The following is an 11,401-nucleotide window of genomic DNA, read 5'->3' as shown; positions in this document are numbered from 1 at the left end:
TGCCACCTCATAGTTAATGCTGCCACACTCATAGTTAATGCTGCCACCTCAATAGTTAATTGCTTGCCACCTCATAGTTAATGCTGCCACCAGTACTGATCATAGTGGAAAAAAAGTAACGCATAGCAAATGTCTCTTCATAAAAGCAGTGACATAATAATCACAGTGAAGACACAAGGTTGCATCCAAATAATCTCTCCTTTCTCCTGAAGTTTGCACTCGTTCACTACTCCCCAACAATGTAAAAGATTTAGATTGGTATAGCATGGGCTAGAGGGAGTTCCCACATATTTCTTACATAGTACCAGTCATTTCCTTTCAAATCCATGAAGGGAAGTGAACAAGTGCACACTTCGGGAGATTATCGAGACACAACCGCACAGAGGGGTAAGAGGCTGTGGTTGTGTGTGTGTGTGGTGTGGTGTGTGTGTGTGTGTGTGTGTGTGTGTGTGTGTGTGTGTGTGTGTGTGTGTGTGTGGGTGTGTGTGTGTGTGTGTGTGTGTGCGTGTCTGAATCATATATTCTCTGTCATTGTCCCCTAAATGAAATCAGGAGGGGACTGTGGATCGGTCTTCGTTCGTCCGTCACGCACAATATCTCAGACAGCACTGGCCCTGATTTTGACGAAACTTGGGTGAATGATATTCTTGCCATAGAGATCCGGCATTACTAAATTACATTGATTGGACCGAGCGGTGGGAGCTATTAGTAGTTACTGAAATTTGTGAGTCACACCAGAGAGAAGAGGCAAAGCAGCAGGTGGCGTTTTTCGCTCACCAAGCAAGGAGTTTTGTGGAGTCAATGAAGGCGAATTTGATTAACAAAATGTAATGGCTTATTTGCTACGTGTGGCTTATTTGACTGAATAAAAGTTTCATTGGCTTAAGTTTTTTGAGTGTACTGATGAGTAGGACATGTGACATCAAGGCAACTTTGACAAAAAACACTATATCGGAGTTGTGCCTGTTGTTCACACGCGTACAGTTGAAGTCGGAAGTTTACATACACCTTAGCCAAATACATTTAACCTCAGTTTTTCACATTTCCTGACATTTATTCCTAGTAAAAATGCCTGTCTTAGGTCAGTTAGGATCACCACTTTATTGTAAGAATGTGAAATGTCAGATCAGAATAATAGTAGAAGAGAATGATTTATTTCAACTTTTATTTCTTTCATTCACATTCCCAGTGGTCAGAAGTTTTACATACACTCAATTAGTAGTTGGTAGCATTGCCTTTAAATTGTTTAACTTGGGTCAAACGTTTCAGGTAGCCTTCCACAAGCTTCCCACAATAAGTTGGGGTGAATTTTGGCCAATTCCTCCTGACAGAGCTGGTGTAACTGAGTCAGGTTTGTAGGCCTCCTTGCTCGCACACGCTTTTTCAGTTCTGCCACAAATTTTCTATGGGATTGAGGTCAGGGCTTTGTGATGGCCACTCCAATACCTTGACTTTGTTGTCCTTAAGCCATTTTGCCATAACTTTGGAAGATAGCTTGGGGTCATTGTCCATTTGGAAGATCCATTTGCGACCAATCTTTAACTTCCTGACTGATGTCTTGAGATGTTGCTTCAAATATCCACATAATTTTCCTCCCTCATGATGCCATCTATTTTGTGAAGTGCACCAGTCCCTCCTGCAGCAAAGCACCCCCACAACATGATGCTCCCACCCCCGTGCTTCCCGGTTGGGATGGTGATCTTCGGCTTGCAAGCCTCCCCATTTTTCCTCCATACATAAACGATGGTCATTATGGCCAAACAGTTTCTATTTTGGTTTCATCAGACCAGAGGACATTTCTCCAAAAAGTACGATCTTCATCCCCATGTGCAGTTGCAAACCATAGTCTGGCTTTTTCATGGCGGTTTTGGAGCAGTGGCTTCTTCCTTGCTGAGCGGACTTTCAGGTTATGTCGCTATAGACTCGTTTACTGTGGATATAGATACTTTTGTACCTGTTTCCTCCCAGGATCTTCATAAGATCCTTTGCTGTTGTTCTGGGATTGATTTGCACTTTTCGCACCAAAATACGTTCATCTCTAGGAGACAGAACGTGTCTCCTTCCTTAGCGTATGACGGTTGCCGTGGTCCCATGGTGTTTATACTTGCGTACTATTGGTTGTACAGATGAACGTGGTACCTTCAGGCATTTGGAAATTGCTCCAAGGAGAACCAGACTTGTGGAGGTCTACAAATTTTTTTCTGAGGTCTTGGCTGATTTCTTCTGATTTTCCCATGATGTCAAGCAAATAGGCACTGCGTTTGAAGGTAGGCCCTTCTTTGGACACTGTGTTAACTAACCTCCAGACGAGCTTCAATGACATACAACTCTCCTTCCGTGGCCTCCAACTGCTCTTAAACGCTAGTAAAACTAAATGCATGCTCTTCAACCGATCTCTGCCGGCACCTGCCCGCCCTTCCAGCATCACTACTCTGGACGGTTCTGACTTAGAATATGGACAATACAATACCTAGGTGTCTGGTTAGACTGTAAACTCTCCTTCCAGACTCATATTAAGCAACTCCAATCCAAAATTAAATCTAGAATCAGCTTCCTATTTCGCAACAAAGCATCCTTCACTCATGCTGCCAAACATACCCTCGTAAAACTGACTATCCTTAACTGCGCGATGTCATTTACAAAAAAGCCTCCAACACTCTACTCAGCAAATTGGATGCAGTCTATCACAGTGCCATCCGTTTTGTCACCAAAGCCCATATACTACCCACCACTGTGACCTGTATGCTCTCGTTGCTGGCCCTCGCTTCATATTCGTTGCCAAACCCACTGGCTCCAGGTCATCTATAAGTCTTTGCTAGGTAAAGCCCCGCCTTATCTCAGCTCACTGGTTACCATAGCAGCACCCACGCGATCCAGCAGGTATACTTCACTGGTCACCCCCAAAGCCTATTCCTCCTTTGGCCACCTTTCCTTCCAGTTCTCTGCTGCCAATGACTGGAATGAATTGCAAAAATCACTGAAGCWKGAGACTCATATCTCCCTCACTAACTTTAAGCATCAGCTGTCAGAGCAGCTCACAGATCACTGCACCTGTACATAGCCCATCTGTAAATAGCCCATCCAACTACCGCGTCCCCATATTGATGTAGTTTTTTTTGCTCCTTTGCACCCCAGTATCTCTCCTTGCACATTAATCTTTTGCACATCTATCACTCCAGTGTTTAATTGCTAAATTGTAATTACTTCGCCACCACAGCCTATTTATTGCCTTACCTCCCTAATCTTACCTCATTTGCACACACTATATATAGATTTTGTCTATTGTGTAACAGACTGTATGTTTGTTTATTCCATGTGTAACTCTGTACTGTTGTTTGTGTCACACTGCTTTGCTTTATCTTGGCCAGGTTGCAGTTGTAAATGAGAACTTGTTCTCAACTGGCCTACCTGGTTAAATAAAGGTGAAATAAATAAATAAATAAAAAATGCATCCACAGGTACACCTCCAATTGACTCAAATGATGTCAATTAGCCTATCAAAAGCTTCTAAAGCCATGACATCATTTTCAGGAATTTTCCAAGCTGTTTAAAGGCACAGTCAACTTAGTGTATGTAAACTTCTGACCCACTGGAATTGTGATTCAGTGAATTATAAGTGAAATAATCTGTCTGTAAACAATTGTTGGAAAAATGACTTGTGTCATGCACAAAGTAGATGTCCTAACCAACTTGCCAAAGGTATAGTTTGTTAACAAGAAATTTGTGGAGTGGCTGAAAAACGAGTTTTAATGACTCCAACCTAAGTGTATGTAAACGTCGGATTTCAACTGTATCTGCCATCTCATTGGTTAGAAAGAGCACCAGTCTCTTTATCTAACATTCCAGTCCTTAGCACTTCTTGCCATTGCCTTTCACACTTGATATGGAGTACAGGGAGTGGATTAGCTAAAGAGACTGGTACCCAGGCAAACTTTTTTCATTGTTAGAGTAGCCACTTGAGTATCTGGTCAATATAATGGATACTCTGGTCACACAGAGTATCCATATTTGTTTATAGTATATTATAGTATAGTATATTTGTTTCAATCTACATATTTTTCTTGAACTATCAAAAAGGACTGGCTAGAAAGACTAACAGGGGGAATTTGCCCTTGTGTGCACAACTAGGAAATAAGATACGCTTCTTTAGACTGGTGATGAGACACAGACAGACAGAAAGATGGACAGCGCGAGAGAGCAAGGAGAGAAAAAAAAAGAGAAAGACTTTGAAAGTGGAAAATGAAGAGAGAGAGAGAGAGAGAGAGAGAGAGAGAGAGAGAGAGAGAGAGAGAGAGAGAGAGAGAGAGAGAACACCCACACAGTAACACATCTTGTTAACTCAGTTATAAAGACTCATTGACTTTATCAGAGCCTCAGAAAACCCACTGGAAAGTTTTATAGTGTACAACATCCTGCCTTGGCCATGACTTCTGATAACAGTAAATTCTCTTAATTCGACACAAACTTCATCAGAGCCTTTGAAACCCCTGGAATGTTTTATAAACAATCCTCACCTGACTACATTTTATACAGTCCTCACCTGACTACATTTTATACAGTCTTCACCTGACTACATTTTATACAGTCTTCACCTGACTACATTTTATACAGTCTTCACCTGACTACATTTTATACAGTCTTCACCTGACTACATTTTATACAGTCTTCACCTGACTACATTTTATACAGTCCTCTCCTGACTACATTTATACAGTCCTCTCCTGACTACATTTTATATAGTATTCACCTGACTACATTTTATACAGTCCTCTCCTGACTACATTTTATATAGTATTCACCTGACTACATTTTATACAGTCCTCTCCTGACTACATTTTATACAGTCCTCTCCTGACTACATTTTATACGCACCTGACTACATTTCATACCATCCTCTCTGACTAATTTTATATTTTATACAGTCCTCTCCTGACTACATTTTATACAGTCCTCTCCTGACTACATTTTATACAGTCCTCTCCTGACTACATTTTATACAGTCCTTTCCTGAACATGAGTTCTCATAAGAGGAAATGCTCTTCTATAGACACAAACTAATGTTGAAGATGATGAGGATGAAAAGGAAATTAGGGAGAGATAGGTCAGTATTTAGTGTGTATTGTGATGCCTTATTCCTGAACAATTTAAAAATAAAACACGTTTGGAATCACACTTGAAAAATGACAGTTGACATCCATACTCGCTATACACTCCAGACAGAAACACAAGTACGCATTTTGAAACACAGCCATAGTTTGACGTTAATGAAATATGACAAGCCAAATATGATTGAGGCCAAAAGAGCTGCAAATGGATGTTGCACCTGGTAAAAATCCATACAAAGATKACTATTATTGAGTACATTTCCTGAAAAAGCAAGGGCTTTCTAGGAAATGGTCTACTTGTCCTCGCTACCMACAATTAATTTGGTTTAAAAACCTATTTCTATTTAAATTAACACAATAGGGAATGAGTGATAACTGAGAAATACATCTTCTACTACTCCAAACTCAGTTTTAACTGCAAGGACATTCTTAAGAATCACCACTATACTGTGGCATACTAGGGCTGTGATGGTCATGGAATTTTGGATAAAGGTAATTGGCCATTTTTCTTCTTCTCTCCTCCGCTCCTGACTGCCTGTGCCATAGAAATAGAATGAATAGAACGGGCATCCTCATTCAAGTCAATGATGGAGTAATGGGTGAACTGGCAGCCATTGCGAGGAGAAAGCAGGAAGTAAAAGCATGAAGTGTACCCATCAATATGTGTTGTAATTTCAAGTGTACCCCCATGATTTTACCAGTCAAATTGCCATACAAATGCCCGGCCGTCCCATCTTCAGTCAGCTATTCATTTTTGTAGGATTTATTTGAACCATTACGATATTTTTGTTTTTTTCATGACGGTCTTCATCCATAACTGTCGGTTACACAGTTATATGGTAATTGTGCCAACCCTAGTCACATTGTAAAAAAATTGAAGATTAATAGTTAATTGGATAAAATTACTCTCCTCAAAACACACCTCTAAGAGAACGAATTATGAATTGATTTGATAGCAGACAGTAGAAAGTCGCTTGGCTTTCTCTCTTCTCCCCTGTCGTTTTTTCACCACGTTCATTGACAGATGTGACAGGGCTTTCTCCTGATTTAGCTTCTTAATTGGGAAGTTTAAATATAATTTCTCTCTCTTGACAGGCCTCTCTCCTCTTATGTTTGTAAGGAGGTCTGACAGCTTTAGCAAAGATAGTCAATTACCAAGATGTCTACCCAATGGAAACCCCTCTCTGATCACACAAGTGTCATGGCAGCTGCACTCATGGACAAACTCATGGACAAACTGCTGCCTGAATACAAACAAATACAATACAACTGCCTGAGTTTACTTTACTCTGAGTTTCTTATGGAAGTACTGGCTTGTTGGACCTCTTGGTTTGACTTAAAACCCCTCTGACTTTACAGACTGTTGACAATCCATCCCAGAATAGATTAGCTTTAACACAAAGACAGCAAGCTGATACTGTATGGAGAGAACACACAGCTGAACAGAASAGCAGAGCAAAGCCAGGCCAGATGGGCTGTTCGCCACCCTTTAAGACCAATGGAATAGTCTCAAATAAATAATGCTATGACTCATTATATAACCACATGCTTTCTGTAAATAGACACAGGACTACATATCCCCACTGCACATTCACACATTTGGTCAAATACATATTTTTAACCAACAGAAAGCAATCAGAAACTCCACAGTGACAGTGTCCACAGTGTTTTGAGAAAGCCAACTACAGTATAGCAGGTATTCCCATGATGCCAGATGACAGATAGCAGCAGTATTAGTTACAGTAAGGCCCCACCACAGGAGACATTGTGTTATGCAGGTGWATGCCTGCATGCTACTCAAGATACCAGAGAGCAATAATAAAAAGAAAGAGGATTGACACCCACCATCTCAGATTGTTCTGAAATCATTTCTGTAGCTAGAAACAGATCGGATTAACATTCCTGAAACATTATTTTGTTGAAATGTAATTTGATCTCAGAGAAATTAAGCTAATTGATTGCACTCAAATTCACCCTTTAAATGTTTAGGATTCACATAATATTCAATAAATATAGTACCCAACATCCGATATTGCCCAAACTTCTTCCTACCATTGAGTAAGAGGAATCCAATAAAATGGTCAAAAGCCACGGACCCCCCACATCAACCCCACCCCAACAACCAGTATACACTATCAGTTCTCTATGTTTGACAAGTAGTATGGAGCTGTGGCTTGTAGTATTGCTTCTTCACCATTTGCAATCTATTCCCTGTGAATCTGCTGATATTTTCCCCCATTCAGAGATATTAGCCATTGAAGTCGCTTGCAATATTTTACCATAAATTAGTGTGAAAGTACCACGGTTTGCCCACTAGATGCCGCTGTTCCTGTTACTGCCATCACGATGTAACCTGTTGCTGGTGTGATGTAACACACACACACATACCATGCCTGTTAAAGTACTGGACTATACTGTACACAGAACACATCAGGCTTGTTCATTAGCCTGTTGCAGTACTGTACACAAAACACAGCAAACACAAGATTGCCSGCTCGCACACAATTACACATTACATTCACATCTAAGTAATTTAKTAGATGCTCTTATACAGAGCCGCGATTTACACGAATACGAGTCTGAGAGGAAATTTGTACAAGAATAAGGATCCAATTGAGGTTGATGAAGTCCAAAGCACTGCAGTAAATTCATTGGTGGAAAATGGAGTTTAGTGGCAGCAAATGAAGGAAGACGGATCCAACCRTCCATCATGATGAAGTGATACTGAAGTAAAGAGGAAAGAAAACTTGAGAGAGAAGATGATGAGTCCATTTGAGGACATGCAGAGAGTTAGATCTGCTTAGAATAATGATGCCAGATCATAAATGTATCTGCAACATTCACTATTTCCTCTCTCACCATTATCGCTCAAATTAAACCACAAGCTAGTTCCTAAACCTGCCCATTGCGGTAGCATATTCTGCATAAATACTTATCAATGGAATCCAATAGGCTCCTWGGATGTGTAGCAATCCACACACAAMTCAAATCACTCTGTGCCCATGAGTCAAGATGAGCTACTACAGCTGCACCCCATCGATCGCATCTCTCTCTCCCTGTTTATTACCTACCGGGGACCGGGCAGTCCGAAAGAGACCGGATGGTGGCCGGAATGTCTATGCTGGAACCACATGACCAAGAAACGAAACACACTCATTAGGCTTTTGTCTATTAACTACATAAGGTACACGAATCGCAATAAAGATAATAGTTGGAGATATGCTGGGTAAAACGTCAGATCTATACAATGAAACAAACCTTGCTTTTGTAGGCTTGGCTATCGCGCAGCAGCGCAGTTTAGGCTCGCGCGGTCTGTGAAGGTTTGATTACAGATAATGATATATGAAAATGAAAGCTACATTCTCATCCGTCACCGACCAATGGTTTATCTAATATACTTCTCTTTTTATTAATGCGCACGATTCACGAATATGTGATGATAGACTAAAGAACAGCGCAATATTATTCATGTTCTCCTAACCGAGAATATTTCATCTGGATTATCTCACGTTATCACAAATAAAACATTATTAATGTCAACACTGGAATACGAATACCTAGTGGTTGCATTCCCAAAGAGGAAATGAATGTGTGACAGAATTATTGTGCAAATTAAATGAAAAACAGCAAGAATACCTATGTAGCCTGGCGCTAGTTGAAATTAATAGCCTATTATGCAGAATAAAGCAGCTGATTCGCTCTGCGTCCATATATCGCTCATATAATATTTGAAGTAATATCACACCCACCGTATTTTTAATACTTCCTTATGTTGTAGAATTGCTGTCAGTTATGTATTTCTGTAGGCTACAGCAGCGGTCGTGAAATGCAGATATTAACACAATTTTATGGTCCAAACTAGTCCATCAAGCCACGCGTCGTCTCAGGAAGAATTCTTTTATAAAAGGCGCAGCAGTTACAATGTAGCCAGATAATTTACATTTCCTGAAGTGCTCCGCGGTGATCAAATGCTCAAATCGCAGTTCAAAATGTACGCACCGTGCAGAACAAAACAATGAACACTCACCGCCGCTTTCTCCCGAACTAAATGGCGATKATGTTTTGTTTATTTCATAGCCCCCATCTGCATCTGAATGTACAGTAGACTATATGCGTCACTGACTTCCGCGTTAAAATGGAGTGAAAAAAATGGGACGGGTAGAAAAAAACGTCGTTAAAGGGCAGGCGCTTCAGCAGAGAAGGCGTCAACTCATGTTGCATTGATTGATAAGGGCTGGTCATATTAATGTTGAGATATTTTCATGATGATGATGATAAGGATGATTTTTGTTGACTGTTAAAATGTACATACACCTGAAAACTATCCACACTGACTAAGCAAGTTATTATGTATTCATTATAATAGTGAGTGAATAACCCTCATCTAAAACTTTATCCCCTGTTGACAGAGAGCTCTTGCTCCATCTCTGTGAGGCCTGTCACTGTGTTTGATGTGATTACTGATTCCCAGTCTGTCTCTGTGTGGTTGGGGGCTGGGGCAGGACAACAGGGCCTCTGTGTGTGTCTGGAGTGTGTGGGCACCTCACGGGGACCGGCGGATGCCAAAGGGACGCGCGTGTCTGGGCCACTGAGTGAGTGAGTGTGTGTACGTGTGGAGTGTGTGTGTGTGTGTGGGGTGAGTGTGTGCGTGCAAGAGAGAGAGAGAGCTTGAGAGAGAGGGGGAAATAGAGAGAGAAGGAGAGAGGGAAAACGAGGGAGAGAGAGTAAGAGATAGCGTCATAATGACAGAGAGAATGAGAAGGAGAGAGAGACAGCATGATTAAAAACAGTTATTGTTAAGGACAGAAACAGTGAAATCCAAAGATGTATTTCAACAAGCTATCTTTCCATTGAGGGCCTCTTACCTCTCACTCTCTCTCTCTCTCTCAGACCAAATGGATGACTGCTGTGGCATATCAAACTGTTGTGGTACACAGTATGACTGTGGTATGCCAATGCTCTTATGTGCTTATAAATCCAGTGCACTTTGAGATGGACTGAGGCATGGATTCTTCTGAGCGTTTCCTTGTTTTTCCCTGTTGAATGAATCTGGCAGAGGCATAACACAGTCATGTGTACCACAACAATTTGATATGCCACAGCAGTCATCCATTTGGTCTGAGGGGCAATGGGGGAGAGAGGGAACAGGAGAGGGAGAGGGAAGGGGGAGCGATAACAGTTTGAAATAAGAGTATATACTCTATATACTATGTCTCTTGTGATTATGTTGAGTTGTCAACCATCTACACACACATCTACACACACACATCTACACACATGTCTACCCACCCATCTACACACACACACATCTACACACATGTCTACACACACATCTAGACACACATCTAGACATGTCTACACACACATCTACACACACATATCTACACACACATATCTACACACACACGGAAACCTTCACTTTGTCTTTGGGTATAGTTGTGATGTGGTTAAACCTGTCAGACAAGTTGTGCCTAATCATCTTGATGTCGTCCCCAACCCCCCCCCCACATTTCACTTCCTCCTCACGTTAATATTTGACTCAGCAGAGCATGGCACATTCATTCCACAGAGACACATTATCAGTGTGACACACACACACACTCACACAGACACTGCCACATTATCCCGGTGTCATTGTACATTTCTAATTCACTGTTAAAAGAAAGGAAGACAGCTTTTACAGCCTTTGTGTGTTCCGTCTGTTACAGCCAGTTAAGAGGAACTTGGCACAGTCATAAGGTTGAACAATTCAGAAACAGAAAGTAGAATCGAACAAATTCCTTTGTGTCAGTAAATAAACACTGCATTTCTCAGGCGTGGGTCAGCAGCAGGGGACTCTGGGAATGTTGATACATAAAGGGAGACTCATTGACAGTATTTTGTCCTTTGGCACTTGGACGAGTTAAATCAATTATGGCTGTCCGTGGCCTACTCCAGCCAAGCACTCCTATCTGCCTGGCCGTGCCAAACCTGGGAGCACTTGTCAATTCTCTTGACTTCATTTAGCTGGCTATTGACTTGATGTCAAACAATGCATCTATTGCTTTATTCTCAGGAATATATTTATATCAAACTTGTGGGTCTTTTGAGAGGTATGATCAATACACTACGGTGGAGGATATTTTTGGCTGTGATTGTTCAATTTTCTACAAAAGTTGGAGGAATTTGAAAGTGTGATGATATAATTACAGAATTCTACTGAACAATAGTAGTAACTAGAACACCAATTGGTAACACTTTACTGAAAGCCTGCAGGTATAATGCATTATAATGCAGATACATTATAAGTCTTTCRT

The 11,401-nt window shown here is 41.0% G+C and overlaps 1 pseudogene; it reads right to left on the bottom strand.

Annotated features, from left to right (window-relative positions):
- The window catches only part of LOC112069488 (uncharacterized), a 205,053-nt pseudogene extending 195,819 nt beyond the window's left edge, over positions 1-9,234 (bottom strand).
- Between the last annotated feature and the right edge of the window lie 2,167 nt (positions 9,235-11,401).

The sequence above is a fragment of the Salvelinus sp. IW2-2015 genome, unplaced genomic scaffold (assembly GCF_002910315.2).
Source record: "Salvelinus sp. IW2-2015 unplaced genomic scaffold, ASM291031v2 Un_scaffold1026, whole genome shotgun sequence".
Lineage (NCBI taxonomy): Eukaryota > Metazoa > Chordata > Actinopteri > Salmoniformes > Salmonidae > Salvelinus > Salvelinus sp. IW2-2015.
Note: the sequence above shows the minus strand (reverse complement) of the source record. Positions and strands in the feature narration are given on the sequence as shown.